Raw genomic sequence first — 8,300 nt, forward strand, 5'->3', positions numbered from 1 at the left:
CTGACAATCTCTGATATTCTTCGAGGACACATGGCAAACACCAATTATGCTTCAACTTTCTATAACAACCAACAACAATAACCGTCCTATGATTTCCATGTCTGCAATGAATCAAAATTGGATGATTTCTTTCATCTAGCAGTACTTTTACAGCTTCATTGATAATATCTTTCTTTCTTTTTTTTTCTAATACTTTTCATAATCGCATCTTCTGGAGGCGCCAAAGGATCTACGGTATCTCCTTGAATACCAAATTGAAAAAGCTTAATATTGTGCACTTGTAGAAATTTTATATTCTCTTGAGCATATAGTTCAAGACACAAGCATATGATGGATCGAAGGTTTAATGATTCAATGAATGAGAAATAACAAGGTTTTGGAAAACCAGGAGGAAACCCACATCTATAAATTCCTTCTTCAACAATTGAAAAACTGTACGGAGTGATTACATCGTCACTTTCTTTAACTAATGATCCCATCTTTAATTTTTTGTTCTCTCACGAGTCTGCTTGATTACATTACATCGATGTAATAAAAAAAGGTGGTCTTTGTCTCCTTGATCAAAGAGTCAATGAGTGGACAGGATTACCGAAAAGGGTAATCCGGCGGTCCTTATCGTCCTGATTGGGTTTGACTTGGACGGCTACGAACGGTAGGTTGTGTTTTTTTTTTCAAATTCCCAAATTCACGAAACAACAATTCCTGCCGAAGGTGTATATGTTCGTCTCTCTGAAGAATATATATGAGAAGAAGATAGATTAATTCTAGGCTTTGTTCTTTTAATCCTTATTGAGAAACCTAACCCTAATCTTTTTCTCCTCTTTTCTCTTTAACCTTTCGTCGATCTCAAACTCCGTAAAGAAGTAGTTGTTTCAAGGAGGATTAATCTATAGCTGGTTCTAATGGGGATTGTCGAATCCAGAATCTGATGTATCTGATCGTAATAGTGTTGAGAAATCTGTTTACTTCTTCATTGAAATTTCAGATGAAACTGAAGAGGGAATCGGAGCGAAAATTGATATGGGTTTGTCGAGATAAGGGTTATTGAGAACTGAGATTGATGATTAAGTCAAAATAATTGAAAATTTTCAGAATCTAGGGTTTGGTTTTGGGAAGAGCAGCTGAGGCTGTGTCTGAATCGGTAAGAATGAGAATGGGTTAATTGAAGATGGGGGTTTGAGAGTTCTTGGATGATGATAAGAGTTGGGTTGAGCTCAATTTTCAACCAGATGAAGAAATCAATCGAGAAAACATATTCCAGTTTCAAATATTTCTCTATTTTTTTCCCTATAAATTTCAATTGAATTTCGATTTCAGAATTACTTATACATTCAAAAATCATGTGTTTTATAGGTTTGTCGTAGTGAAGATACCATTATTATTATGCATCTTCGAAGGTTTTTGATGGTTATTGATGTCTAATAGACAAAGGTAATCATCTCTGCAATTCAATTCTGTAACATACTACTCAATATCGACACATTATTATGCATAATCTTATTGACAGTTTTGTAACATACTACTCAATTCTGTAACATGCAGGCACAGTTGGCCAATTAGTAAAACATTGTTGGATGCAAGCCTATGCAGTAAATTTAACGAGATGGCGGGGTTATTGTTTATGATATGTTAAGGTAATAATACTACTTATCTTTTGGCATTACTCAATGTTGAAAATTCTCTAGGACTGTAGAAAGTTATTGTTTTGCTTGACAACACAGGTAAATACCTATTGTTCATATTACTTTTGTTCTTTGTTGTTGAATATTTAGGGGGTGATTTAAGATGCGAAGTCGAATAAGAAAGGAGATGAAGAGGATTACCAGAAAAAGGTAAACATAAACATATTGAAATCCTATTATTCTATCGCTAGAGTTTTCTTTGTTTCTCTTGATTTTCATCGTTTTATGTTGATGTTTTCCGCATATTTTAGTTGTAATGTTATAGAATCAGTTGTATTACTTCACAGTCCCAAACTAAAATCTTAATCCTAAACCAGATTTCCTTATTAAAATTTCCAGGTTAAGCTTCCTCCACTCTGGATTCTCTCCTCTGAACCTCATACGAACCTAGATGATAATTCCAATGGAACTTCTTAATCGAAACCCTCGAATTCGAATTCAAGAGCCTACTAACCGCTCAAAACATACGGAAGGGGAGGTTACTGCCATTGAATTGGCAGCGAGAGAAAGTAAGCTTAAAAGAGAAAATAAGTCAGTGAAGAAACCCCTTAACCTTATTCTCTCTTTTATTCTAATCTAGGGTAAATTCTCAGGGGTAGTAAAGAAAGAATCAGGTCATTAGTAGAGGGCAGTAACGAAAACCATTCATCAAAAATAGAAAATAAACTTGCTGCTACATTAATGTCTAGAAAGTAGATTTACATTGTCTAGAAAGAAACTGTTGATTGATTAATTATTAGGTGTAAGTTTTGCAAAAGGTACCTCAAGGAGCTTATCAGGTTATGAGTGATCCAACAGAAAGAGAAGCTTATGATGGGAATGTGAAGTATTGTATGTCTACGTACCTTAAGAGAATTTCCATTTGTATATAATTTAAAATATGAGTGGTGTTTCTATCTTACTGTTGTGCATATATCCACCATTTATAAAAATTATGCATGTCCCAGTATTTGGACTACGATGGAAAAGCGTTGAAACATGTGTCATTTTATTATATTTGGATAACAAAGTTTTATCTCAATGCTGCTCATATTCTTCCCTTTAACAGTAATCAATGTTCCATCATTTTCGCCTCCAGTTTATCTTGCGTCCAAGCACAAATTGATCGTTAGTATCAAACAGAGGTAATTTTCACTAATTTTCCCATGTTAGAATTTGCATTGAATGTTAATAATAATTTTGTTGGTTAAGTTTTCTTCATGTCCAGTTTTCCCATGTTAACTGTGATGTCACTTCAAATGGCAGTCAAAGCGAAATATTTACCATCTGCTATATAAATGTTAACCATATCTGGGGAGATAACAAAGTTTGATAACCACATCGGCATTTATAAGTTTATTCAAGACCTGCACTTTTTTGTTCCCAGTGGTGACAATGAGAATGAACTTAAATTAGCTACTAGATTTCGAGTATTCCGTAATGTAGTTGCACTCCTTCTCAGGTATCGAGACCGACCCTCACCTTTTAGGTACATCTCTTTTGATTCGTTGATTTGGTGCTGAATGCTAAGATTAAACGTGATAGTAAATAGACAACCTGCTTGGCCCATTGTCTCAGGAACAATCTAGATAAAGCAATCAAAATCTTGATGTTACCTTTTTATGCATACCCTTATTTTATTGAAGGATGTTGCATACCCTTCATCCTCAACAAGAAGTATAACAGAAATTCATCTCTTTTGTAGGGATTGATGGATGATTTGACAACCATTAAAGTGACCATAATCATTTGATGAAGATGAATTTTCAAGCAAACCTGTTATATGTACAGAAACTGAATGCCGCTCAATTAGTTCCACAGTAAACGCTTCAGCTGGATATCGGTACCGGAGAGGGCTCAGTTGGACGTGTTTATCAATATCAATTTAATGACGAGAAGGTATATTTATCTCCTTGGTTCAGAAGATGGTCTCCCGGTCTTCTTACTGTTGATATTCTCTTCTTAGTCATGCCAATAGAATATGACTATAGATAGTTTTCCAGATAACACGCTGGTGCTTCCAACCAGTGTAGAACGAACCTGCTATCTATCTGAGTAAACCTTTCATTGTGATCTAACTGCATAATTTTTATGAATCTTTTGAATCTAATGATTTTTCCGCTTGCATACTTATGTGTTCATGTAAGAAGTGCCTCTTTTTTGATTTTTCTGTGTACGTGAATACAAAGAGCATATGTTTCCTGTAAGTCGTTTTCGTGGCAGCCAAAAATTATTCAATTGGCGAATGTGTCAAATTTGTTTGCATTAAAATGCAAGAGCATGGGTAGATAATGCGGGCATTTGTAGTAGTCGAGGATCGACCAAGCGTTCTCAAAAAGAAGGAAACACAATAAAGGTAAGCTATGGTAGATTCTCAAAATATTGGGCGCCTTCTTATTCTTCCTCTTGCAGTTATAACTATGATAGAATATCTCAGCAAGAAGAATAAGGGTGGGATAGGTTAGCAATATTTTGAATCGTATGAGTTGGGTAGTTGGTTCATGTGAACAGCCACAGAGAGATATCAGTAATGCAGTTGACAATCTTATTAAACAGGTATCTTGCGATAATTGGAGAATAACGATATAGCTAAAAGTAATGATGCCAGGTTGGCCTACAGATGGTTGGTATCATCCTGGTCGCTTTGGTTCTTTGTCGGGCTCAATGGTTTGATGACGGACAAACAACATTTCATGCAATTGCATCATCCACTGAGGAAGCAACGCCAGTGGTTAGGTTTCTCTTCTTGAAGTTGATTAAAATATGAAGGGATTCGGATTTTATGTATCATATTCTATATACGGGGTATATGTTGTATTTTATAGAGAGGAGATTCGCTAGACAATTCATGAGAAAATCTCATGAAATGGAAATATTCTATGGATTCTTTTTGTTTCCCTCTATATTCCAGATATAAAGTTATTAACCTTCTTAAAGCTTTGCCCTAGTGTAGGATGTTAATCTCAAAAAGAGAAAAAAAGAGACCTAAACTTGAGACAAGAGGCCTAAGACCATGACACTAGAAACATCATAAAAAGAGACTAAACTTGAGAGTGTTTATGTGCAGATGTTAATATTTATACGATCTCCATTTGTCTTTGTTCATTCTTCCTGATATAATCAGATTTCTTAATGAAACTTAATTTCCCAGACTCCCGACTAAAAACAACTAACCTTAATGATAATTTTCAAAATAATATCAGGGTCACAGACCCCGGCTACCATGAATACCTAAAAAGCTCGACCGACTGACTAAATTTGATCAGGCCAGCAAGACATCATGATCTTCCTTATAGGTTTCACCCTCTAGATTTCAACCTAATCACCACGCCTAATTTTAAAGTGGTGGCTATATTTAACTCCAGCAATTCTAATCCACGACCGGGACCGGCCAAATATTACCCCCTCTTTCTGAATTTTTCCACTTCACAGCGATCCTTTTCCTCTTCTCCTCTCTGAAATCACTTCCAAATACAAATTTTTATAATTTCTGCTTGATTTCTGAATCTATTAGTTTCAAATGGTTCGATTATTGTTATTTTTAGCAGTATATCTCGCTTTTGAATTTCGTATATGATATCTAGGGCTTTTGATTCTTTGTTTTAGGGTTTTTGAATTTCGCTTATGGAGTTTCTATTGTTTATGGGTTCTATTAAGATTATGTTGCAATTTAAGATATTGGGTTTAGGAAAAGTTTCAGGAGATGATATTCCTCCTCCTCCACCATTTGCAACTGTAATTTTAACTGCAACATCGGCCCCACTTCTATTTGATTTCTTCCGAAGTAACTCAGTTACATATTTTTTTTTGCTACCAGGAATTAGATGGTTAGAAATTTCTGCTTCTTAGATATTTTGGTTTGTTTTTTCAATTTTAAGTTGAATCTGGATGTGGATATAAGCTTCTTTGTTTGTAATAGTAGGAAGTGGAAATCCAATGGTGCAAGTAACTTCAATTGAGCTATTCGGTGCACCTGTTTATCATCTACAATTCTTATATGTTTGCATCCGTAAGCTTCTCATTTTAGCTTATTACCTTTATCCATTTGACAGGTATCATAAGCCTTTGTGAGAAGAAACTGAAGTTCAATTATTGTTCCCACCGGAAGTGCATGTGATGAAGGGTGGGGTGGGGTAACCTGCAAGGTTTTTACGGTACCCGGTACCCAATCAGGTAGTTCGTCTAAGTTCTTCCCAACGATGTTCTATGCATTCTCCATTCATGTAACTACTAGCTCGATCTGATGTATATAAACTGTATTCATTCGGCTTTTAGTAGAGATGTGTTATGAGTGCGGAAAAGGAAAAGATACCACTTGAACAAACTGAACTTTGTTAGTTTTTGTCTATTTGATGTTTGTTTCTCTTGCACACAAGTACAGTTAGACATATAGTATATATACTAATTGAATTCAGTTATAAAATTTAAACAGGCATAATCCAGTTTTAATTGATACAACATCTGTGAATTATATGTGTTTCAGAGATCCTGTATAATACAGTGTTATGATTCCCTCTACGAAAGTTGGGTGGTGCAGCTCGATAAATGTCTCGATCTTCCAGTTTGGTAAGGAACCTATTTTCTAATATGTATTAGAGTCATTTAATGGAGTATGAGATTTCTCTGATTTATATGTTCCTGCATTACAAAACAAGTACAACATCTAACTGCATGTATGGTTCTCTATTAAGCTTTTTAGTGGTATGAATTTGTTAGGCTTTTACTTTTGTTGTTCTTTTTGCAATATCTAGCATGGTTGATGGAAGGTAGGAACAATATTCTATTCAAGAGAATGATGGAATTGATCATGCTTGCAAAATAAGGCATAACTTGGTTGTTAATCTTTGTTGAGATCACATCATGTCGTTGAAAAATTGAATTTCATATCGCGTAATCAATTGAAAAAAAGGTGTTTCCATCTGGTGTTGTTATTGGCTCAATGTATGATTTTAACCAACTCATTTTTTGTTTGCTTTCTATTTGGATCACTTTTCCCGACCGGAAAAAATGTGACAATAACCTTGCTAACTGTTTGCATCATTAACCTGTAATGAAAAAAATAAGATGGTGAATTAAGTTGAGTTGCGTCTTATTAGCTTCGTCCTTAACGGATCCTGTAAAATCGTAAGTAGAGCAAGTAATTTCATTTCTTAAACAGTACGAATACTTAATTGGTATCGGTTAAGATGAGCAAGTAATTTTATTCCTTAAGCAGCTCAATGTATTGAGGTAATGATACTTAGTCCAATAACACTTGGTATCTTTTTGAATTTCAAAGTTAATCCCAAGTAGGGTGAGGGATACACTAAAAAGAGTTTGTACGATAGAGTTACTTCTCATTTTAATTTATAAACTACGTTTAGTCTTTTTTTTTCCTGCCCAATGGGCAATGGTACACAATTTATAAAGAATACGAGATTTAGTTTAAGCTTTAAGAAGATGATTATGATATTCTAAAAGTGAATCGCACTGAAGTGAACTAACACTGAAGGTTTCAGAGAACTTTTCAAAGGAAATGGGACAAACTGTGCATGTGGTGTCCCTAATTCTGCAGTCAAGCTCTTTTAACACGTTGACTTTTAATTATATTCCTCTCTAAGCAAGATTTTATATGGAATTTTGTTTTCGTTATTAATATTTCCTTCCATTTTCTACCCATTCCTTATTGTGACAGGAAATTTTATGGCTTTATTTATTGTCAAGAACCTAGCAATGTCATGAAAATCCTTGCAAGTGTACCTTCATATAAGCATGTGTAAGTCTAGATTTATTCTTACAGAATTTTATTTTTACCATAATCTAAGATATCAAAATAATTTAGAAAGTTGTAAAAAACATTCTGAGCAGATATTTTTGTTTTATTGCGATGAATTTTTATCCGTTGCAGGTGTTTGAGAGTTTCAGTTTCATCATTTAACTTTTCCTTCAACGTTGCAGCCGAATGAACAGCAACAAAAGCATCAGACAGTTTGGAGGTCATGATGCTTGACCTTACATCGCCATGCGGAAAAAGAAAAGAAGCTATGCAGCCAGACTTTACCCATGTTTTTCTGGTTCATACCTTGGATCCACCTACTGTATATAATCTTAACTGGACAATAATCATTTTTTACTGCATTCCCTTTATTAAAGTGAGGCTACCGTTACCTATGTGTCCGATGATGATTTTAACCTCTCACGAGAAGTAAAAGTATAGATGACTATGTGCAAAATACTCAAATTTTAAAAGTATAACTTATAAGAAATTTATAAATGTTTTATTTTAGTCTGATGCCAGTATACTCAATAGTCAGTATCATGCTGTATGGTTTAGTGTTACTACTATAAACTATCTCCTTTAGTAACGACACTGGAAAGTTTTACGTTTTCTATCTTTTAGTAAAGCGTTAGGTATGAGTGGGGGTGCTCTGTTATCTGTGTGTGTACATGTTCTTTTTAGGATCTTCATTACTCCATAAGTCCATGTCCCATGCATGGTGATTAGTTAATCTTTGTAGAGTCACTCTCACGGTCTGTCTCTTTCTTTTCACTTACATGATGGAGTTTTATCATTCAATGGTCAAAAAGATTCGAGTAATCGCCTCTCTAAACAGGTTTCTCCTAAACACTTTTACATGTATATTTTCTCTAGAATCTCAA

The 8,300-nt window shown here is 34.6% G+C and overlaps 1 long non-coding RNA gene across 5 annotated transcripts; it reads left to right on the forward strand.

Annotated features, from left to right (window-relative positions):
* LOC113316519 lies at window positions 1–4,580 on the forward strand. 5 transcript variants are annotated; one of them, XR_003342999.1, is made up of 7 exons: window positions 1–652; window positions 1,354–1,431; window positions 1,543–1,634; window positions 1,773–1,832; window positions 2,731–2,806; window positions 3,367–4,017; window positions 4,218–4,580. It is a non-coding gene; the product is annotated as an uncharacterized LOC113316519 (long non-coding RNA). The 5 variants fall into 5 exon arrangements; XR_003342997.1 differs by lacking the exon at window positions 1–652 and having other exon boundaries at window positions 671–1,431; window positions 3,367–3,560; window positions 3,851–4,017; XR_003343000.1 differs by lacking the exon at window positions 1–652 and adding an exon at window positions 671–1,141.
* Window positions 4,581–8,300: the final 3,720 nt, after the last annotated feature.

The sequence above is a fragment of the Papaver somniferum genome, chromosome 1 (genome assembly GCF_003573695.1).
Source record: "Papaver somniferum cultivar HN1 chromosome 1, ASM357369v1, whole genome shotgun sequence".
Lineage (NCBI taxonomy): Eukaryota > Viridiplantae > Streptophyta > Magnoliopsida > Ranunculales > Papaveraceae > Papaver > Papaver somniferum.